Here is a 25840-nt window from a genome sequence, read left to right as displayed (position 1 = left end):
AAGGCACGTTTGCTGCGGTTCCTGCGGTTCAAATAAAGAACTGTAAGTTGTTTTCTTCAACTTCTGTCTCCGTCTGGTCCCTGCTAATACGGCTGCCTTCATCACCGGCACCCTGTCTATCACCCAGAGACTCACACTCGGGACATTAAAGGGGTTGCCCCGGGGAGATCCGCTATAGCAGCCTCTCCCTCATCTTTTCTTGCCAACACCACCCTGCTGGAGACCTGCCAGGCTGTAGGACAGCCCTCCGGTTCCCCCGTACCAAGCACCGTGACAATAGCGTGCTTAGGCCGCAACCGCCAGCCACTCCGGTACCGCGGGCCCCGGCTGTCTCCAGGCCTCACCTCAAGGGCTAGGCCCCGGTGGGGGATGTTGCAAGTGGCGTCACGAACAGGATTGATACTTCTGTGCCTTATTACGGCATTAAAGACTTTCCTTTATTGAAAAGACTGTGCTGCCTAACCCTGCTGCCATCCGGGTTTAGGCCCAAGTAATTGTGTGTTTCTGGATTGAACTGTGTTAATGCTGCCACATGCTGTCGAGCGCCGCTCCAGCACTCAAGAGGTTAATCCCTGCAAGAACTGTACCAGCTCTGCTACATCCGGCGCTGCCGCGCCTAAATTTTTTACCTCAGAAACTGTGGCGCAGCAAGTAATTCCAGCCCGCCAAAACCCTCACTGGCGGGAAAACCCAGAGGCATCGCTAAGCTCCACCCCTTGCGCGGATGGCGCGAATCCTGCCTCAGCGCGCTGTGGCGCAGCAGAAAATTCAGCCCGCCACAACTCCTGGCGGGAAAGACTCAAGCTCCGCCCTCTGGCGCGAAACTCTCCCGCGCTGCAACGCCAGTGAGAGCCCACGAGGTACCTCAGAGTCAGCGCAGCCGCCATCGTGCATCAAAGAGGTTAATCGGCCATCTTGGATTTCTCCGCGTGCTGTCTCCTGTCCTGCCGACATGTCGCACAGCCTCCGAGATGAAGAACCAAGTGTCGCATGGCCTGCCCACGAGCCTCGGGCACCTTCCTCTGCTGCACCTCTTACTGCTGTCTCCCGTACGCAGTCTTCAATGGCGGATTCTCCACAGCGGCTGCCTCCTCCGATGACGGACCTCCTGAGGACCACCGCGGATGTGAGTACCGTGGCCCCCAGGGCCTATATCACAGTGACTGTTACTATATCTCCCTTAGCCCCAGCTGGGGTACAGTCCGGCCACCCTGCAGAGGGTCAACATCTCCCCATAGGAGGCCCGGCTACAAAAGGGACTCTCTTAAAGGGGCCTGACCCCTTATCTAATGCTGCTGATCGTCCTGCGGAGTATCCAGGACCACCTGCTAAGAGGCCCAGGCTGTCCGGTGAGAACGCCCTGCCAGCTACAGAGGTTACCACCGTCAGCGCAACAGCGCCCCCAAGAGCTACAGTTCAGTCCAGGAACAACAATCCTTCAGCTGTCAGCAATGGAGAAGTTACAGCTCCTGCGGTCATCATCATGCGCTCCACAGCGCCCCCAGCTACAGAAGGTCAGCCAGAGAAGTGCCTGTCTCCTCCCTTTGCTGAGTTGCCTGCCACCGCAGATGACCTCCCTGCTGTTCCAGCTCCCATGCCTGCAGCCATTGCTCTTGAGCTGCAAGATTAACCCCTGAAGGGCTGTAGCCCACTTCAGGTACTGTACATATTGTGTATATTTCTGTCCTTACCCCAAAGAGCCAGAGACTTTCCTGAGACTCTTACCCTTATTTATCTCAGTCAAGAGATTATACACTGTCATGTGCTATGATAGCACCCCTTCCTCTGCCACAGCAGAGATTTCTTCAAAGGACTCTGTCCCTCTGCATATAGAGGAGACCCTTTGTTTTCTTCCATTGCACTTTTCCCCCCACATCAAGGGCTGTACCCAGAAGATGGACTTTGTCATTAGAGACCTTCTGTGAGACTTTTGCCAGATACTACCAGGGAAAAGTTGCTATGTCTATTGACTTATTATTTTGCACTTAATGCCTTCCTTTTTAGGTACGGACATTCTGCTTGCACTTTTTATGCCTTTCCTTTGCAGGGAAAGAGACATTTTATCCTGCTACCCTGAGTAGCCTATCCACCTCTGTAACGTTTGCAATGTTATAAGATGTGTACCCATTGGGCTGCTAAGCCAATGTGATCTTAACCTGTTTGCACACTGTCAGAAGATATGCCAGTAGTCTGCATTACCCTTTCATAGGCTTTTCAGGTTGTAGTGTGGCTGTGTCGGACCGTCTTTTTGTGTAAAACACTGACCGCTACCTTATCCCTCAAACCGAGGTTTGCACATGGGGGTAGTCCGTAAACTGCGGGTCCTATGGGGACCGGGGGTGTTACAGAGTTAGCACCTGGATGCCACCCATACATGGGTAAGGATACCAGTCAGGAGGTACTTGTGTCGCATATGCTAACGCAATGCAGATAGACACCTTATATAATTGCCGCCAGGGAAGAAGTGTTGATAAAACAAATATACAGGCCTTGGTGCAAGGAGTGGATTACAGGACATGACACCACACCTTTCCTACTGTACAGTTCGGTTTAATGGTGTCAGCGACCAACTGTCATACAGCTACATGTTTTTGTCTTAGTCCGACACCAACCCAGGTGCCTGTCTCCAGGACCATGGGCGGTTTGTCCCTACACCTCACATAGCCTGCACTTCCCAGAAGTGCCCTTAGCCCCCTCTGTGCCCCAAAACAACTGTAGTCGAGCCGAGGGCGGCTCTTTCAATTGCCCCCGGGGTATGCAACACCCTCGCCGATGCAATGGCGAGGTAGGGTTTGCGAATACGTCCCACCTGCATGTAATCCCATTACACAACATGGTTCTGATAGGACATAGGGATATTGCAGTGGTGAATCCTGCCTGGCAAGGCAGAGGTTAAGTATTTTGTATGATGCAAGATGCTGTTGTCCAATGATATGTGTTACATCCTGTGCTCTGTAAGCTGAGATGTGATTGGAGGAGCAGCCACCACCTGACCAAAGGGAGGTAATAAAACTCCCTGGCCAGGAATGTTCTAGGTCTTTCCAGAGATCTTTTCAGAGAGATTCTGTTGTAGGAGAATCAGTGAGAGAGTGAGTAATCTCTGTCTAGCCCATACCAGAGCAGGAAGAGCCTAGCCCCTGTCTCTGAAGAGTGGAGCATTAGACTAGAGTTAGTGTAGTGAGGAAAAGGGGTATCATCTTACCTTTGAAGGTGATACCTGAAGCCCTACAGGACAAGCTGAAGCTTCCTACCAGGACACAGCTGCCTCCCAGCCTGCCCTCTACTTCCAGGCTGGTGAACTATCTCCTGAGGCTCCCTCCAACTCACATCTCAGCACCCTACCTACCTGTTAAAGGCACGTTTGCTGCGGTTCCTGCGGTTCAAATAAAGAACTGTAAGTTGTTTTCTTCAACTTCTGTCTCCGTCTGGTCCCTGCTAATACGGCTGCCTTCATCACCGGCACCCTGTCCATCACCCAGAGACTCACACTCGGGACATTAAAGGGGTTGCCCCAGGGAGATCCGCTATAGCAGCCTCTCCCTCATCTTTTCTTGCCAACACCACCCTGCTGGAGACCTGCCAGGCTGTAGGACAGCCCTCCGGTTCCCCCTTACCAAGCACCGTGACAATAGCGTGCTTAGGCCGCAACCGCCAGCCACTCCGGTACCGCGGGCCCCGGCTGTCTCCAGGCCTCACCTCAAGGGCTAGGCCCCGGTGGGGGATGTTGCACATGTATACAGTGTGTGAGGTAATAATATCCCCATATAGGATTTATCAGCCATGTCTACAGTGTGTGAGGTAATAATACCCCCATATAAGATTTATCAGCTATATATAGTGTGTGAGGTGATAATATCTCCATATAAGATTTATCAGCCATATATACAGTGTGTTAGGTGATAATACCTCCATATAAGATTTATTATCCATATATACAGTGTGTGAGGTAATAATATCCCCATATAAGATTTATCAACCCTTTATACAGTGTGTGAGGTGATAATACCCCCATATAAGATTTATTAGCCATATATACAGTGTGTGAGGTAATAATACCTCCATATAAGATTTATCAGCCATATATACAGTGTGTGAGGTAATAATATCCCCATATAAGATTTATCAGCCATATATACAGTGTGTGAGGTAATTATATCCCCATATAAGATTTATCAGCCATATGTACAGTGTGTGATGTAATAATACCCCCATATAAGATTTATCAGCCGTATATACAGTGTGTGATGTAATAATATCTCCATATAAGATTTATCACCCATATCTACAGTGTGTGAGGTAATAATATCCCCATATAAGATTTATCAGCCATATGTACAGTGTGTGAGGTAATAATATCCCCATATAAGATTTATCAGCCATATGTACAGTGTGTGAGGTAATAATATCTCCATATAAGATTTATCAGCCATATCTACTGTGTGTGAGGTAATAATACCCCCATATAAGATTTATCAGCCATATATACAGTATGTGAGGTAATAATACCCCCATATGAGATTTATCAGCCATATCTACTGTGTGTGAGGTAATAATACCCCCATATAAGATTTATCAGCCATATGTACAGTGTGTGAGGTGATAATACCTCCATATAAGATTTATCATCCATATATACAGTGTGTGAGGTAATAATATCCCCATATAAGATTTATCAGCCATATATACAATGTGAGAGGTAATAAAAACCCCCATATAAGATTTATCAGCCGTATATACAGTGTGTGAGGTAATAATACCCCCATATAAGATTTATCAGCTATATATAGTGTGTGAGGTGATAATACCTCCATATAAGATTTATCAGCCATATATACAGTGTGTTAGGTGATAATACCTCCATATAAGATTTATTATCCATATATACAGTGTGTGAGGTAATAATATCCCCATATAAGATTTATCAACCCTTTATACAGTGTGTGAGGTGATAATACCCCCATATAAGATTTATTAGCCATATATACAGTGTGTGAGGTAATAATACCTCCATATAAGATTTATCAGCCATATATACAGTGTGTGAGGTAATAATATCCCCATATAAGATTTATCAGCCATATATACAGTGTGTGAGGTAATTATATCCCCATATAAGATTTATCAGCCATATGTACAGTGTGTGATGTAATAATACCCCCATATAAGATTTATCAGCCGTATATACAGTGTGTGATGTAATAATATCTCCATATAAGATTTATCACCCATATCTACAGTGTGTGAGGTAATAATATCCCCATATAAGATTTATCAGCCATATGTACAGTGTGTGAGGTAATAATATCCCCATATAAGATTTATCAGCCATATGTACAGTGTGTGAGGTAATAATATCTCCATATAAGATTTATCAGCCATATCTACTGTGTGTGAGGTAATAATACCCCCATATAAGATTTATCAGCCATATATACAGTATGTGAGGTAATAATACCCCCATATAAGATTTATCAGCCATATCTACTGTGTGTGAGGTAATAATACCCCCATATAAGATTTATCAGCCATATGTACAGTGTGTGAGGTGATAATACCTCCATATAAGATTTATCATCCATATATACAGTGTGTGAGGTAATAATATCCCCATATAAGATTTATCAGCCATATATACAATGTGAGAGGTAATAAAAACCCCCATATAAGATTTATCAGCCGTATATACAGTGTGTGATGTAATAATATCTCCATATAAGATTTATCACCCATATCTACAGTGTGTGAGGTAATAATATCCCCATATAAGATTTATCAGCCATATATACAGTGTGTGAGGTAATAATATCCCCATATAAGATTTATCAGCCATATATACTGTGTTTGAGGTAATAATATCCCCATATAAGATTTATCAGCCATATATACTGTGTTTGAGGTAATAATATCCCCATATAAGATTTATCAGCCATATATACAGTGTGTGAGGTAATAATATCCCCATATAAGATTTATCAGCCATATATACTGTGTTTGAGGTTATAATATCCCCATATAAGATTTATCAGCCATATATACAGTGTGTGAGGTAATAATATCCCCATATAAGATTTATCAGCCATATATACAGTGTGTGAGGTAATAACATCCCTATATAAGATTTATCAGCCATATATACAGTGTGTGAAGTAATAATATCCCCATATAAGATTTATCATCCATATATACAGTGTGTGAGGTAATAATACCTCCATATAAGATTTATCAGCCATATATACTGTGTGTGAGGTAATAATATCCCCATATAAGATTTGTCAGCCATATATACAGTGTGTGAGGTAATAATACCCCCATATAAGATTTATCAGCCATATATACAGTGTGTGAGGTAATAATACCCCCATATAAGACTTATCAGCCATGTCTATAGTGTGTGAGGTAATAATACCCCCATATAAGATTTATCAGTCATATATTCAGTGTGTGAGGTAATAATACCCCATATAAGATTTATCAGTCATATATACAGTGTGTGAGGTAATAATACCCCATATAAGATTTATCAGCCATATGTACAGTGTGTGAGGTAATAATACCCGCATATAAGATTTATCAACCGTATTTACAGTATGTGATGTAATAATATCCCCATATAAGATTTATCAGCCGTATATACAGTATGTGATGTAATAATACCCCCATATAAGATTTATCAGCCATATATACAGTGTGTGATGTAATAATACCCCCATATAAGATTTATCAGCCATATATACAGTGTGTGAGGTATTAATACCCTCATATAAGATTTATCAGCCATATATACAGTGTGTGATGTAATAATATCTCCATATAAGATTTATCAGCCATATATACAGTGTGTGATGTAATAATACCCCCATATAAGATTTATCAGCCATATATACAGTGTGTGAGGTAATAATATCCCCATATAAGATTTATCAGCCATATATACTGTGTGTGAGGTAATAATACCCCCATATAAGATTTATCAGCCATGTCTACAGTGTGTGAGGTAATAATATCCCTATATAAGATTTATCAGCCATATATACTGTGTGTGAGGTAATAATATCCCCATATAAGATTTATCAGCCATATATACTGTGTGTGAGGTAATAATACCCCCATATAAGATTTATCAGCCATGTCTACAGTGTGTGAGGTAATAATATCCCTATATAAGATTTATCAGCCATATATACTGTGTTTGAGGTAATAATATCCCCATATAAGATTTATCAGCCATATATACTGTGTTTGAGGTAATAATACCCTTATATAAGATTTATCAGCCATATCTACGGTGTGTGAGGTAATAATACCCCCATATAAGATTTATCAGCCATATATACAGTGTGTGGGGTAATAATACCTCCATATAAGATTTATCAGCCATATATACTGTGTGTGACGTAATAATATCCCCATATAAGATTTGTCAGCCATATATACAGTGTGTGAGGTAATAATACCCCCATATAAGATTTATCAGCCATATATACAGTGTGTGAGGTAATAATACCCCCATATAAGATTTATCAGCCATATATACAGTTTGTGAGGTAATAATATCCCCATATAAGATTTGTCAGCCATATATACAGTGTGTGAGGTAATAATATCCCCATATAAGACTTATCAGCCATGTCTATAGTGTGTGAGGTAATAATACCCCCATATAAGATTTATCAGTCATATATTCAGTGTGTGAGGTAATAATACCCCCATATAAGATTTATCAGCCATATATACAGTGTGTGAGGTAATACTACCCCCATATAAGATTTATCAGCCATATATACTGTGTGTGAGGTAATAATACCCCCATATAAGATTTATCAGCCATGTCTACAGTGTGTGAGGTAATAATATCCCTATATAAGATTTATCAGCCATATATACTGTGTGTGAGGTAATAATACCCCCATATAAGATTTATCAGCCATGTCTACAGTGTGTGAGGTAATAATATCCCTATATAAGATTTATCAGCCATATATACTGTGTTTGAGGTAATAATATCCCCATATAAGATTTATCAGCCATATATACTGTGTTTGAGGTAATAATACCCTTATGTAAGATTTATCAGCCATGTCTACAGTGTGTGAGGTAATAACATCCCTATATAAGATTTATCAGCCATATATACAGTGTGTGAGGTAATAATATCCCCATATAAGATTTATCAGCCATATATACTGTGTTTGAGGTAATAATACCCTTATATAAGATTTATCAGCCATATCTACGGTGTGTGACGTAATAATATCCCCATATAAGATTTGTCAGCCATATATACAGTGTGTGAGGTAATAATACCCCCATATAAGATTTTTCAGCCATATATACAGTGTGTGAGGTAATAATACCCCCATATAAGATTTATCAGCCATATATACAGTTTGTGAGGTAATAATATCCCCATATAAGATTTGTCAGCCATATATACAGTGTGTGAGGTAATAATATCCCCATATAAGACTTATCAGCCATGTCTATAGTGTGTGAGGTAATAATACCCCCATATAAGATTTATCAGTCATATATTCAGTGTGTGAGGTAATAATACCCCCATATAAGATTTATCAGCCATATATACAGTGTGTGAGGTAATAATACCCCCATATAAGATTTATCAGCCATATATACAGTGTGTGAGGTAATAATACCCCATATAAGATTTATCAGCCATATATACAGTGTGTGATGTAATAATATCTCCATATAAGATTTATCAGCCATATATACAGTGTGTGATGTAATAATACCCCCATATAAGATTTATCAGCCATATATACAGTGTGTGAGGTAATAATATCCCCATATAAGATTTATCAGCCATATATACTGTGTGTGAGGTAATAATACCCCCATATAAGATTTATCAGCCATGTCTACAGTGTGTGAGGTAATAATATCCCTATATAAGATTTATCAGCCATATATACTGTGTGTGAGGTAATAATATCCCCATATAAGATTTATCAGCCATATATACTGTGTGTGAGGTAATAATACCCCCATATAAGATTTATCAGCCATGTCTACAGTGTGTGAGGTAATAATATCCCTATATAAGATTTATCAGCCATATATACTGTGTTTGAGGTAATAATATCCCCATATAAGATTTATCAGCCATATATACTGTGTTTGAGGTAATAATACCCTTATATAAGATTTATCAGCCATATCTACGGTGTGTGAGGTAATAATACCCCCATATAAGATTTATCAGCCATATATACAGTGTGTGGGGTAATAATACCTCCATATAAGATTTATCAGCCATATATACTGTGTGTGACGTAATAATATCCCCATATAAGATTTGTCAGCCATATATACAGTGTGTGAGGTAATAATACCCCCATATAAGATTTATCAGCCATATATACAGTGTGTGAGGTAATAATACCCCCATATAAGATTTATCAGCCATATATACAGTTTGTGAGGTAATAATATCCCCATATAAGATTTGTCAGCCATATATACAGTGTGTGAGGTAATAATATCCCCATATAAGACTTATCAGCCATGTCTATAGTGTGTGAGGTAATAATACCCCCATATAAGATTTATCAGTCATATATTCAGTGTGTGAGGTAATAATACCCCCATATAAGATTTATCAGCCATATATACAGTGTGTGAGGTAATACTACCCCCATATAAGATTTATCAGCCATATATACTGTGTTTGAGGTAATAATATCCCCATATAAGATTTATCAGCCATATATACTGTGTTTGAGGTAATAATACCCTTATGTAAGATTTATCAGCCATGTCTACAGTGTGTGAGGTAATAACATCCCTATATAAGATTTATCAGCCATATATACAGTGTGTGAGGTAATAATATCCCCATATAAGATTTATCAGCCATATATACTGTGTTTGAGGTAATAATACCCTTATATAAGATTTATCAGCCATATCTACGGTGTGTGATGTAATAATATCCCCATATAAGATTTGTCAGCCATATATACAGTGTGTGAGGTAATAATACCCCCATATAAGATTTTTCAGCCATATATACAGTGTGTGAGGTAATAATACCCCCATATAAGATTTATCAGCCATATATACAGTTTGTGAGGTAATAATATCCCCATATAAGATTTGTCAGCCATATATACAGTGTGTGAGGTAATAATATCCCCATATAAGACTTATCAGCCATGTCTATAGTGTGTGAGGTAATAATACCCCCATATAAGATTTATCAGTCATATATTCAGTGTGTGAGGTAATAATACCCCCATATAAGATTTATCAGCCATATATACAGTGTGTGAGGTAATAATACCCCCATATAAGATTTATCAGCCATATATACAGTGTGTGAGGTAATAATACCCCATATAAGATTTATCAGTCATATATACAGTGTGTGAGGTAATAATATCCCCATATAAGATTTATCAGCCATATGTACAGTGTGTGAGGTAATAATACCCGCATATAAGATTTATCAACCGTATTTACAGTATGTGATGTAATAATATCCCCATATAAGATTTATCAGCTGTATATACAGTATGTGATGTAATAATACCCCCATATAAGATTTATCAGCCATATATACAGTGTGTGATGTAATAATACCCCCATATAAGATTTATCAGCCATATATACAGTGTGTGAGGTATTAATACCCTCATATAAGATTTATCAGCCATATATACAGTGTGTGATGTAATAATATCTCCATATAAGATTTATCAGCCATATATACAGTGTGTGATGTAATAATACCCCCATATAAGATTTATCAGCCATATATACAGTGTGTGATGTAATAATATCCCCATATAAGATTTATCAGCCATATATACAGTGTGTGAGGTAATACTACCCCCATATAAGATTTATCAGCCATATATACTGTGTGTGAGGTAATAATACCCCCATATAAGATTTATCAGCCATGTCTACAGTGTGTGAGGTAATAATATCCCTATATAAGATTTATCAGCCATATATACTGTGTGTGAGGTAATAATACCCCCATATAAGATTTATCAGCCATGTCTACAGTGTGTGAGGTAATAATATCCCTATATAAGATTTATCAGCCATATATACTGTGTTTGAGGTAATAATATCCCCATATAAGATTTATCAGCCATATATACTGTGTTTGAGGTAATAATACCCTTATATAAGATTTATCAGCCATGTCTACAGTGTGTGAGGTAATAATATCCCTATATAAGATTTATCAGCCATATATACAGTGTGTGAGGTAATAATATCCCCATATAAGATTTATCAGCCATATATACAGTGTGTGAGGTAATAATATCCCTATATAAGATTTATCAGCCATATATACAGTGTGTGAGGTAATAATATCCCCATATAAGATTTATCAGCCATATATACTGTGTTTGAGGTAATAATACCCTTATATAAGATTTAGCAGCCATGTCTACAGTGTGTGAGATAATAATATCCCCATATAAGATTTATCAGCCATATGTACAGTGTGTGAGGTAATAATATCACCATATAAGATTTATCATCCATATATACAGTGTGTGAGGTAATAATACCTCCATATAAGATTTATCAGCCATATATACTGTGTGTGATGTAATAATATCCCCATATAAGATTTGTCAGCCATATATACAGTGTGTGAGGTAATAATACCCCCATATAAGATTTATCAGCCATATATACAGTGTGTGAGGTAATAATACCCCCATATAAGATTTATCAGCCATATATACAGTTTGTGAGGTAATAATATCCCCATATAAGATTTGTCAGCCATATATACAGTGTGTGAGGTAATAATATCCCCATATAAGACTTATCAGCCATGCCTATAGTGTGTGAGGTAATAATACCCCCATATAAGATTTATCAGTCATATATTCAGTGTGTGAGGTAATAATACCCCCATATAAGATTTATCAGCCATATGTACAGTGTGTGAGGTAATAATACCCGCATATAAGATTTATCAACCGTATATACAGTATGTGATGTAATAATATCCCCATATAAGATTTATCAGCCGTATATACAGTATGTGATGTAATAATACCCCCATATAAGATTTATCAGCCATATATACAGTGTGTGATGTAATAATACCCCCATATAAGATTTGTAAGCCATATATACAGTGTGTGAAGTAATAATACCCCCATATAATATTTATCAGCCATATATACAGTGTGTGAGGTAATAATATCCCCATATAAGATTTATCAGCCATATATACAGTGTGTGAAGTAATAATACCTCCATATAAGATTTGTAAGCCATATATACAGTGTGTGAAGTAATAATACCCCCATATAATATTTATCAGCCATATATACAGTGTGTGAGGTAATAATACCCTCATATAAGATTTATCAGCCATATATACAGTGTGTGAGGTAATAATACCCCCATATAATATTCCTCAGCCATATCTATAGTATGTGAGGTAATAATTCCCCCATACCTTGTAGCATGAGCTAGATTGACAGACGTCCCTTGCCTTGTGCATATGCTGAACTTAAAGGAAACCTACCACTTGAAGTGGCAGGTTTCCGATGGCAATACCGAGCACCAGCTCAGGCTGAGCTCAGGCTGAGCTGGTGCCGGAGCTTATTTTAGTTAGTGTTTTAAACCGTGGTATCGCGGTTTAAAACACTTTTTAAACTTTATAGCCGGCGCAGGCAGGTACACGCTCGGCGCTTACCATGCGCGCGGCTCTCATTCACTTCCTATGTAGCCGCGCGCACGGTAAGCGCCGAGCGCGTACCTGCCTGCGCCGGCTAAAAGGTTTAAAAAGTGTTACCGCGATACCGCGGTTTAAAACACTAACTAAAATAAACTCCGGCACCAGCTCACCCTGAGCTCACCCTGAGCTGGTGCCCGGTATTGCCATCGGAAACCTGCCACTTCAAGTGGTAGGTTTCCTTTAATGCTGCAAAGGTTCCTGCAGGGGCTGATGCTTAAAGGGAACCTGTCATCAGAAATTTGCCTAATAAACCTACCTCACACAGCTACCATTACTGCAGCCCCTCTCCCCCCAGAAGTGCAATTACAGGAGCACCACTCCATAATAATAATCTTTATTTATATAGCACCATTAAATTCAGTAGCGTTTTACATTCCGGGGAACATAAAAATAAAATAAGACATTAAAGAGTAACAACAGTCATGTGAAACACAGGGCCCCGGCCCCCCTCCTCAGAGCTGCCATCAAAGGAACCCTATCCCCCAGAGCTTTCATCAAAGCCCCCTCCCCCAAAACTGCCATCAAAGCCCCCCCTCTTCCAGAGCTGTCATCAAAGGGCCCTCCTCCCCCAGAGCTGTCATCAAAGGGCCCTCCTCCCCCAGAGCTGTCATCAAAGGCCCCCCGCCTCCCCTAGAGCAGCCATCAAAGACCCCCCTCCTCTACAGTAGCCATCAAATCCCCCCACCCTCGGCTACCCCAGAGCTGCCGTGATGTCATCACAGTGCCGGGAGGCGGCCACTCACCTCCGGTTCCGCTCCTCAACTGCAGGTCGCATGATGCCGGAGGGCGGAGGTGTTACATGTGCGTCTCAGTCAGGCGCGTCGCTCTCCCACCCAGACGTCCTCATCACAGGAGCCCCGGCATACGCAAGACCGCGCTCTGAGGCCGGCGGGTGGCGGTGCTCACGTACGCTGTTGTACGCAGCGCGTCTCCGCCAGTGGCCCTGCTGGGGAGTGTCCGACTCCCGGCTGTGATCAGGTGCTGGAAACAGCGTCCGGCAGCGCCCGATGGCCCCGGCAGCCCGGCTCATCTTCTGTTCTGACTTTTGAAGTCAGGGTCGGTACTCGGGGTACTCAGTCCGACGCTGCATACAATGCCCCCTTAACAATGATGGATGGTCCTGCGTCCAGGGACGTCATTGATCAGATCTCCTGAAGTCCGGTGCATGATGTCAGTCACATGGTAGGAGCATGTTACACTCTCTGCCTCCCTGACGTTATACATCTAATTTCAAAGTTGATTTTCTGGATGATGCCACCAAGCTGGGCCATGAAAGAAACATCATCAAGAAGCTTTTTAACTTCTTGACAACATACTGGTTTATAAGGACAATTTCTGATGACAGGTTCCCTTTAAAGTGCACAGTTCTTGAGGTGGTCATGACTCACCGGTCACACAAGAATGAGGTGTTTCCTGAACTACAGCAGCTCCAATGGGACCATCGTGACTTCCCAGTTCGAAAGCATCATGAATTCCCCTTTTGGGTTATTAATCACCCAGTATCGTTTATACTATTGATGACCTGAACCGACTTGTGGGTTATTTCCATCAATGCTCTATAATATTCTATGTAAATAACTGGGTCTGAACACGCAGAGCGTCTGCAACATTTTATTTTTTTATTTTATTTCATTCTTTATGACATTTTTATAATCTTATTATTTCATTACTTTCCCTTACACAATTTCGTCAGGGTAACTGCCCTATTACCCCCATTCAGCTACAATACAGTTATCTACAATGTTGGGCCCTATTGATTTCAATGGAGTTTGTGTTTGGCTATAAGAGCGTGTAGAAGTCCCTTCCTAAAGCAAATTTTTTTCCCCAATATTGAGACAAACTCGTTTAACCTGAATATCTCCCAACCCGCTATAAACTACCTGTCCATCTGTGGTGTCGGGGTGTATACTGTCATTATCTATATATATGTTTCTAAATAAGCTCGCAACTATTCTCCAAAAATACTTCCCAGAATTCTCTGGTGGAGCATCTATGGCTATAAGTCTCCACACGCCTATAAGGCCGTATTACTTGGAAAACTCTCCATACAGAGAACTCTTACCTTCTGACCCATCTACAAAAATAAGACAGGGTGTTGTATTATTTTTGGCTTTAAAAAGTGGGTAATGGCTTATTTTCAAGTGATTTTTTATTTTTTCTTTTCCGTAAACAAAATTCACATTTATTCTTGAACAGAAAAAGAAGATCAACATCTTTTCAAATAGCTTCATACTTAGGGACATCATCATCACTCACCAAATCCTGATAACATTGTGAATTTTATGCTCCCTCCCCCTCCCTGCAGCTCCCTCCCCCTCCCTGCAGCTCCCTCATCCTCCCTGCAGCTCCCTCCCCCTCCCTGCAGCTCCCTCATCCTCCCTGCAGCTCCCTCCTCCTCCCTGCAGCTCCCTCCCCCTCCTTGCAGCTTCCTCCTCCTCCCTGCAGCTTCCTCCTCCTCCCTGCAGCTTCCTCCCCCTCCCTGCAGCTTCCTCCCCCTCCCTGCAGCTTCCTCCCCCTCCCCCCTCCCTGCAGCTCCCTCCTCCTCCCTGCAGCTTCCTCCTCCTCCCTGCAGCTTCCTCCCCCTCCCTGCAGCTCCCTCCTCCTCCTTTTCATGTTGCCTTCAGCTGACAGGCTGGAGGATCAGAATGCTAATAGCTATGTCTTCTGAACTGTGGCACCTAGAAACACAGTTCAGGAGTCATTTTATATAGGAAAATACTGTATTTAATCCTACATAAGGATTTTATTTCTAGGTGTTATAGATAAAAAGAAATCCATACTTAACCTCTTAACTACATATAGTATACTAGTGCAGTGACGAGACAGCGAAAAAAGGAAAAGTAACATCGCCCTTCCTTTTCCTAGGAGTGATATAAAAACAATTATTCACGTAGTGAACCCCATTTTGGAAAAGGTGTCCAAATGTCAAAATATTAATTCCTTTATTTATGTAGTTAAACAGTGCCTCACAGAAGTTGACAAATCGTCCCCTGTCCCCATGGGGTTCACAATCTAATCATCCTGTCAGTATGTTTTGGAGTGTGGGAGGAAACCGGAGGAAACCCACACAAACACAGAGAGAACATACAAACTATTTGCAGATGTTGACCCTGGGACTTGAACCCAAGTCCCCAGCGCTGAGTCTTTGATTTAGTAAAAGGAACAATCTTGGGCCAAAGCATTTCCCAGATTCATAATGTATGTTTAGCTTTACCACTGTGTGACGACTTATGATGGTAAATAAGATTACACTTCCAAGCAAAACATTTCCCACATTCCGAACATGAAAACGGCTTCTCCCCTGTGTGAGTTCTCCGATGTTGATGAAGATTTTTTTTCTGGGTAAAACATTTTCCACAATCTCTACATGAAAATGGCTTCTCCCCTGTGTGAGTTCTCTGATGTCTTACAAGATCTAATTTTTGATAATAACATTTTCCACATTCTGAACATGAAAATGGCTTCTCCCCCGTGTGACTTCTTTGATGCACAATAAGCGCTGATTTAGCACTATAACATTTCCCACATTCCAAACATGAAAACGGCCTCTCCCCTGTGTGACTTCTCAGATGTTGATCAAGATTTGTTTTCTGGGAAAAACATTTTCCACATTCTAAACATGAAAATGGCTTCTCCCCTGTATGAGTTCTCTGATGTCTTACAAGATCTGATTTTTGATAATAACATTTTCCACATTCTGAACATGAATATTGCTTCTCCTCTGTGTGAAGTTTTTGATGCACAATAAGCGCTGATTTAGCACTATAACATTTCCCACATTCTGTACATGGAAATGGCTTCTCCCCTGTGTGACTTCTCAGATGTAGATCAAGATTTGTTTTCTTGGTAAAACATTTTCCACAATCTGTACATGAAAATGTCTTCTCCCCTGTGTGAGTTCTCTGATGTTGATGAAGATTTTTTTTCTGGGTAAAACATTTTCCACAATCTCTACATGAAAATGGCTTCTACCCTGTGTGAGTTCTCTGATGTCTTACAAGATCTAATTTTTGATAATAACATTTTCCACATTCTGAACATGAAAATGGCTTCTCCCCCGTGTGACTTCTTTGATGCACAATAAGCGCTGCTTTAGCACTATAACATTTCCCACATTCCAAACATGAAAACGGCCTCTCCCCTGTGTGACTTCTCAGATGTTGATCAAGGTTTGTTTTCTGGGAAAAACATTTTCCACATTCTAAACATGAAAATGGCTTCTCCCCTGTATGAGTTCTCTGATGTCTTACAAGATCTGATTTTTGATAATAACATTTTCCACATTCTGAACATGAATATTGCTTCTCCTCTGTGTGAAGTTTTTGATGCACAATAAGCGCTGATTTAGCACTATAACATTTCCCACATTCTGTACATGGAAATGGCTTCTCCCCTGTGTGACTTCTCAGATGTAGATCAAGATTTGTTTTCTTGGTAAAACATTTTCCACAATCTGTACATGAAAATGTCTTCTCCCCTGTGTGAGTTCTCTGATGTTGATGAAGATTTTTTTTCTGGGTAAAACATTTTCCACAATCTCTACATGAAAATGGCTTCTCCCCTGTGTGAGTTCTCTGATGTCTTACAAGATCTAATTTTTGATAATAACATTTTCCACATTCTGAACATGAAAATGGCTTTTCCCCCGTGTGACTTCTTTGATGCACAATAAGCGCTGCTTTAGCACTATAACATTTCCCACATTCCAAACATGAAAACGGCCTCTCCCCTGTGTGACTTCTCAGATGTTGATCAAGATTTGTTTTCTGGGAAAAACATTTTCCACATTCTAAACATGAAAATGGCTTCTCCCCTGTGTGAGTTCTCTGATGTCTTACAAGATCTGATTTTTGATAATAACATTTTCCACATTCTGAACATGAATATTGCTTCTCCTCTGTGTGAAGTTTTTGATGCACAATAAGCGCTGCTTTAGCACTATAACATTTCCCACATTCTGTACATGGAAATGGCTTCTCCCCTGTGTGACTTCTCAGATGTAGATCAAGATTTGTTTTCTGGGTAAAACATTTTCCACAATCTGTACATGAAAATGTCTTCTCCCCTGTGTGAGTTCTCTGATGTATCACAAGAGACGACTTGCGGTAAAAACATTTCCCACATTCTGTACATGGAAATTTCCTGTCCCCTGTGTGAATTTTAAGATGTCTAACAAGATAAGAACTTTGACTAAAAGATTTGCCACATTCTACACAAGAAAATGGCTTCTCTCCTGTGTGAATTCTCTGATGTATAACAAGATCTTTAACACTAAAATCTTTTCCATTTTCTAAACCCGACTTCATGTTCTTATCAGTTCCTGATGATTCGGTAGAAAGGACCCATGTAATAGGAGCAGATGACGGATCTTGTGTGTGAAGGCCTGAGGAAGCATCTGGGATATTGTCATGGTCTTCAGATGGATCTGGTGTGATACAACCATCACCTGCTGTAACATGTGATGATATCAGATGTTCCTCTGAGCTCCTGGTGTTGTCATCTGTGAAGGATAAAACAGATTATAAAATATAACCTTATCATTGGTTGTGGTAAGAAAACTCTGAAGATGTATCACAGGACATTTGTGTGATATCAGCAATCCGGGTACATGCAGCATTTCTTGTCTGCCCATGGTGGCTATGACTTTCCTGCTTACCATAAGGTTCTGTATTATTACTGATGTAACATCTCAGTCTCCTCCTCCGAGGTCCTGGTGAGCAGTATTCCTGACCCTCATAGCTCCCACCTTCCAGCTTTTCTTAGTCTATGTCTCCATGTTCTGTATTGTGTTATCACTCGTCTCTGCTTTATCTAGTGGTTACTACTCACCTGGGCAGTTACCTGTAGGAATCTCCTCCTTACATCGCTCATCGCCCCTCACATATGTCTCTGGGGCAGGAATATTCTTCACATCTTCACCCTGATACACAAACTGAGAGACAAATATTGTAAGAAGTCACCAGACGATGGAGAAGTCACAGAGGAGGATTTAGAAGATAATGTAAGATCTGTAATTAATCATAACAACCAAATATGACCTGACGGGAGGCGCAGCGCAAATATCTGCAGGTCTCCACCATAAATCCTCCATGTTGTGTCCTTACATCAAACTGCAATCTCCAGCAGTCAGACACATAGACTAGACATGGGATTTTACAATAAACCTCCACAGATCAGAGAAGATGTCATGGAGTCTCATCTCCATCTACCTGATGATCCTGTGGGACATATTTCTCCTCTGAACAATCCTGTGGTAGAAGAAGAGGACTGGGACATCTCTCCGGTGATGTTCTCTTACTGGATCTACCTGTAGGAAACATCCAGAGACTGAATTCCTTCTTTCCATACAGATAATGAAAGGACGTGTGGATTTAGTCCTGTCTATTACCTGCTGATGTGAGGGGCTGGTGGTCCTCCATCATGACCTCCTTGTACACATCTTTGTGTCCTTCTAAATACTCCCACTCCTCCATGGAGAAATAGACAGCCACATCCTGACACCTTATAGGAACCTGACACACACAATGATCCCGTCATCACCCAGATCCCTTCATAGCGTTACTGTATAATGTCCCAGCATTCCCAGCAGTGTCACCTCTCCAGTCAGCAGCTCCATCATCTTGTGGGTGACTTCTAGGATCTTCTGCTCATTGATGTCATCATGTATCAGGGGGTGAGGTGGAGGAGCCGGGATTGGGCTCAGGGTTCTCCCCCGTCCTTCATACACAGGGGCCTGACAGCGCCCACTAGAGGTCTTCTTCACTACTGTGTAATCCTGGTTATGGAGAGACACATTGATAAATCTCCCTCCATACATTTCCAGAATCTCTCACCTCCCCAGTCCTATCATCTGTTATTCCCATAGATAATGATGTCATGTGACCTCATCCCAATCTCTCACCTCTCCAGTAATATAGAAGAGAATCTCTAGGGTGAGCTGGAACATTCTCTCCACCCTCGTGTCTCTGTCCATTGTCTGATCCTGAGAGCAAAGAAAATGATCCAATAATAAACGTGACAAATTCCAAAATAAAAAAAACTTTCAAAAAGTGAAGAGATACTGATGTCTCTATAATAGTTTTGTATTTTAATTCATTTGAAAAAAGTTTTGCAATCTTTGAGATTACTATGTGCACGCGACCATAATGGGGACTGTGATCTGTCCAAACAAAAAAGGAAAGAATTTAAGCCAATGTAAATCATATGTAAAATTACTTCATACCCAGGACAAGGGGACATCCTCTACACCTAGAGGAGAGGAGGTTCTACCATCACCATAGACAGGGGACATCCTCTACACCTAGAGGAGAGGAGGTTCTACCATCACCATAGACAGGGGGCATCCTCTACACCTAGAGGAGAGGAGGTTCTACCATCACCATAGACAGGGGGCATCCTCTACACCTAGAGGAGAGGAGGTTCTACCATCACCATAGACAGGGGGCATCCTGTACACCTAGAGGAGAGGAGGTTCTGCCATTACCATAGACAGGGGGCATCCTCTACACCTAGAGGAGAGGAGGTTCTACCATCACCATAGACAGGGGGCATCCTGTACACCTAGAGGAGAGGAGGTTCTACCATCACCATAGACAGGGGGCATCCTCTACACCTAGAGGAGAGGAGGTTCTACCATCACCATAGACAGGGGGAATCCTCTACACCTAGAGGAGAGGAGGTTCTACCATCACCATAGACAGGGGGCATCCTGTACACCTAGAGGAGAGGAGGTTCTGCCATTACCATAGACAGGGGCATCCTCTACACCTAGAGGAGAGGAGGTTCTACCATCACCATAGACAGGGGGCATCCTCTACACCTAGAGGAGAGGAGGTTCTACCATCACCATAGACAGGAGCATCCTCTACACCTAGAGGAGAGGAGGTTCTACCATCACCATAGACTGGGGGCATCCTCTACACCTAGAGGAGAGGAGGTTCTACCATCACCATAGACAGGGGACATCCTCTACACCTAGAGGAGAGGAGGTTCTACCATCACCATAGACAGGGGGCATCCTCTACACCTAGAGGAGAGGAGGTTCTACCATCACCATAGACAGGGGACATCCTCTACACCTAGAGGAGAAGAAATTCTACCATCACCATAGACGGGGGCATCCTCTACACCTAGAGGAGAGAAGGTTCTACCATCACCATAGACACGGGGCATCCTCTACACCTAGAGGAGAGGAGGTTCTACCATCACCCTAGACAGGGGGCATCCTCTACACCTAGAGGAGAGGAGGTTCTACCATCACCATAGACAGGGGGCATCCTCTACACCTAGAGGAGAGGAGGTTCTACCATCACCCTAGACAGGGGGCATCCTCTACACCTAGAGGAGAGGAGGTTCTACCATCACCATAGACAGGGGTCATGCTCTACACCTACAGGAGAGGAGGTTCTACCATCAGCATAGACAGGGGGCATCCTCTACACCTAGAGGAGGTTCTACCATCACCATAGACAGGGGGCATCCTCTACACCTAGAGGAGAGAAGGTTCTACCATCACCATAGACACGGGGCATCCTCTACACCTAGAGGAGAGGAGGTTCTACCATCACCCTAGACAGGGGGCATCCTCTACACCTAGAGGAGAGGAGGTTCTACCATCACCATAGACAGGGGGCATCCTCTACACCTAGAGGAGAGGAGGTTCTACCATCACCATAGACAGGGGGCATCCTCTACACCTAGAGGAGAGGAGGTTCTACCATCACCATAGACAGAGGTCATGCTCTACACCTAGAGGAGAGGAGGTTCTACCATCAGCATAGACAGGGGGCATGCTCTACACCTAGAGGGGAGGAGGTTCTACCATCAGCATAGACAGGGGGCATCCTCTACACCTAGAGGAGAGGAGTTTCTACCATCACCATAGACAGGGGACATCCTCTACACATAGAGGAGAGGAGGTTCTACCATCACCATAGACAGGGGGCATCCTCTACACCTAGAGGAGAGGTGGTTCTACCATCACCCTAGACAGGGGGCATCCTCTACACCTAGAGGAGAGGAGGTTCTACCATCACCATAGACAGGGGGCATGCTCTACACCTAGAGGAGAGGAGGTTCTACCATCACCATAGACAGGGGACCTCCTCTACACCTAGAGGAGAGGAGGTTCTACCATCACCATAGACAGGGGGCATCCTCTACACCTATAGAAGAGGAGGTTCTACCATCACCATAGACAGGGGGCATGCTCTACACCTAGAGGAGAGGAGGTTCTACCATCACCATAGACAGGGGGCATCCTCTACACCTGGAGGAGAGGAGGTTCTACCATCACCATAGACAGGGGGCACCCTCTACACCTAGAGGAGAGGAGGTTCTACCATCACCATAGACAGGGGGCATGCTCTACACCTAGAGGAGAGGAGGTTCTACCATCACCATAGACAGGGGGCATCCTCTACATCTAGAGGAGAGGAGGTTCTGCCATCACCATAGACAGGGAGTCTTTACTGTAAGAGCAGTGAGACTTTGGACCTCCCTCCCGCAGGAGGTTGATATGGCGGATGCTTTGTACATGTTCAGGAGAGGCCTGGACGCCTTTCTTGAGAATAAAAGTATGATGGGTTATGGAGAAAAAAACATTAGTTTACTCCAATAGGTTGGAATTGATGGACCTGCGTCTATTTCAACCTCAACTGCTTTTTTAGCTTTTCCCGGAAATTTTGGTGTAAAATCATTCGGTAACCTCAGAGGGGAGTTTATTATGTTATATTATTATTTCTTTTCCACAGAATAGGGCAGTGATGGCGAACCTTTTAGAGACCAAGTGCCCAAACTACAACCAAAAGCCACATCGTTTGGCCAAAGTGCCAAATGCTAATTTAAAGTAACTTATTGATCCCTGCTGTGTCACAGATTCAAACGTATTTGCGTCCTGAAGACACCAATACAGTAGAAAGATGGAGAAATTCCATCTAAGGTAGCCTTAACAGGATGAATCACAGGAACTGAGGAGGGGCTTCAATGATAATCCAGCTCTGTCCACACCTCTACGCTCCTCCTCTACTTCAAGTCACTATAAAATAGTTCTGAACACGGCACTTTCTGGGCTTTCTGTGACTGCAGGAGGAGGAGTCCTGAATGGTGACCTCTATGCTGGGTGATGGCCTGGGTGCCCACAGAGAGGGCTCAGAGTGCCACCTCTGGCACCCGTGCCATAGGTTCGCCACCACTGGGATAGGGGATAACAGTGTGACTGGCGAGGGTCTGACTGATGGGATCCCTTCACCTATGAGAACAGTTTCCTTAGCAGAGCAGCAGGTTGAGTCAGTGTCCTGCTGCTCCATTTGTTGTGTATGAGAGAGTGAGAAGTTACTGGACATGGCTCGGCTATGTCTAGCACTCTAATAGACAGTGTACGAGAGCGTCACAGATGCCTTAGTACTGCGCCCGGTAATTTCTCACATTCTCTTACTATATAAGCGCACGGGAGCCCCGACAGATACCGCACGGGAGCCCCGACAGATACCGCACATACCTCCTCCCCGGGCAGTGCCATCACCGTATAATACACAGAGATGCCAAATTCTAGTGTGTAAAGGACCTGTGATGATGTCATGACCATGTGATCAGTCACGTGAGTGGGAGGAGTCATTCCTCACAATGTCTATACCGAAGAAGATTTACATATCTTTATAGGGGAAAGAAGCCAAACTCTGTTATTCTGTAGATAGGGAATAACTTTACAACTTGAGCCGCCACCTTAAAGAGAACCCGTCATGCAAAATAACCCCCCTAAACTAAATAAATTTAATAAACTGCCATTAGAGAGCATTGCCTCTACCCCTTCATTGTCCCTCTACATACCTGTAAACCTAAGCAATGAGGTCCTAAAGCTGTATGCAAATGACCTGTGAAATGTCCAATGGGCCATTATCATATTCAAGCTGTCCAGCTTATTCATGAGTGGGAGGTACAGCCACACCCCCAGTGCTTGACTGACAGCCTGTATAATGATGTGCTTCCTGGTGCTGGCGCCCCCTGCAGCCTGTGTGTGTGTATATAGGAGAGATACAGCAGCTCCAGGCAGCCATGTTACAGCAGAACATGTCAGATTCATGTGTAGCTGATGTCTGTGTCTCTGTATATTAGGAGGATGCAGCATGTCAGCAGATGCAGCACACACACTAGCCATGCTTTACTATACATTACACACAGACATGAGCAGGGGGAGGAGAGGGGAGGGGTAACAGGGGTGACATCACTGCCTCTGACCATGTGACCAGCCTCATTTACATGATAAAGAATATATGATTTTACAATGAATAATGTATGAAATAACTAGATAAAGGCTGGGATGGGATCCTTGTGAGCTGCTCCAACAGGTAGAGGTGACAGGGCAAGTGGCAGAGACCTGATGACAGGTGTCCTTTAAAGGGCATTACGCATTACACATCAGCATTACACATCTGCATTACACATTTCTGCGCCACATTTATTATGCAGTGTCCGACAGAAAGTTGTTGCACTCTGTCGGAGCACTGCAGGGGGCGCCATATTCATGGAGGACGTGAAACTTCGTGAATGGGTCGCACCCTGCACACTCCACAGGTACAATGCACATATAAAGCTCTTCATACCGGGCATAATAGAAGCGGATGGTCGTGTGCATGAGGACATATAAATAATAGCAGACTCCATGTACAGGGAGGGGCCATGGGATGAGATCAGTGATCGGCAGTGATGTGCTGATTATATCAGGATCAGGAGCCTCAGAGGTGACCAGTGATCAGTGCGGGGTCACTACATAAGAAGGGGACAAACCCAACATGTGGGGCCCTGGGCAAAACTGAGACCACAAAATAAGACTCTATATTGTACAAGGAGGTTACACCCCGAAATGTTACCACATCCACAATAACCTTCTCCTTCTGCTGAAACTTGGATCATAGAGCGCGGCCTGTGATTTCATTTTTCTACTATTTATGGTATTTTCCAAACTAATGGGGGCGCTGATCTTTCCAAAAAATGTATAGATAGATGATAGATATGAGATAGATAGATACATAGATAGAAAGGAGATAGATAGATAGGAGATAGATAGATAGATAGGAGATAGATAGATAGATAGATAGATAGATAGATAGATAGATAGATATGAGATAGATAGATAGATAGATAGGAGATAGATAGTTAGATAGATATGAGATAGATATATAGGAGATATATAGATGATAGATATGAGATAGATAGATAGATAGATAGATAGATAGATAGATAGATAGATAGAAGATAGATAGGAGATAGATAGATAGGAGATAGATAGGAGATAGATAGATAGATATATAGATAGATAGATATGAGATAGATAGATCGGAGATAGATAGATATTAGATAGACAGATATGAGATAGATAGATAGATAGATATGAGATAGATAGATATGAGATAGAAAGATAGGAGATATATAGATTATAGATATGAGATAGATAGATAGATAGATAGATAGATAGATAGAAAGATAGATAGATAGATAGGAGATAGATAGATAGAAGATTGTTAAGGAGGTCGCACTGGTTTCGGACGCCATCTTGGCTACTGTCCGCCATCTTAGATACAGCGGCCATGTTCCCTGACCACTGTCCAGTTAATGTCAGGATCCAAACTTCTTTTTATGTAACCAGTTTGCTCGCCTGTCAGCTAATACCCTGTGACATGTAATGAGAATCTAAGTGCCTTATCTCTTTTCATACAACACCCAAATGCTGATGTCTATGTGCTAAAATATAGCTGTGTCTGCATGAAATAAACATTGTGATGTGAGTGCATCGGAAGACCAGAGTGTGTTTTTCATTTACTCTGTCATCTCGCTGCCGGCAGCTATCTCATCCTCCCTCAAAGAGTTAATTAGGACTCACCTTACAAAAGTCAAGAGGGCTGTTGGGGCCCTGCATAAAATATCCCTATCAAGATATTAAAGGACAAATATAGAGACAGATAGATGATGGTGGATGGTGATAGATATTATATAGAGAGAGATCCATCACTGGAGACCGGTGACAGATAGATATTATATAGAGAGAGATCCATCACTGGAGACCGGTGACAGATAGATATTATATAGAGAGAGATCTATCAC

General features: G+C 42.2%; 1 protein-coding gene and 1 pseudogene across 1 annotated transcript in view; one reads left to right on the top strand and one right to left on the bottom strand.

Moving 5' to 3' along the window:
• Positions 1–25840, top strand: part of TBCD (tubulin folding cofactor D) — a 648429-nt gene that overhangs the window by 580398 nt on the left and 42191 nt on the right. The window lies entirely within an intron of this gene.
• LOC140065138 (uncharacterized) overlaps positions 15323–25840 on the bottom strand; it is a 29209-nt pseudogene continuing 18691 nt past the window's right edge.

The sequence above is a fragment of the Engystomops pustulosus genome, chromosome 6, assembly GCF_040894005.1.
Source record: "Engystomops pustulosus chromosome 6, aEngPut4.maternal, whole genome shotgun sequence".
NCBI lineage: Eukaryota > Metazoa > Chordata > Amphibia > Anura > Leptodactylidae > Engystomops > Engystomops pustulosus.
This window is presented reverse-complemented; position numbering and strand designations above follow the sequence as displayed.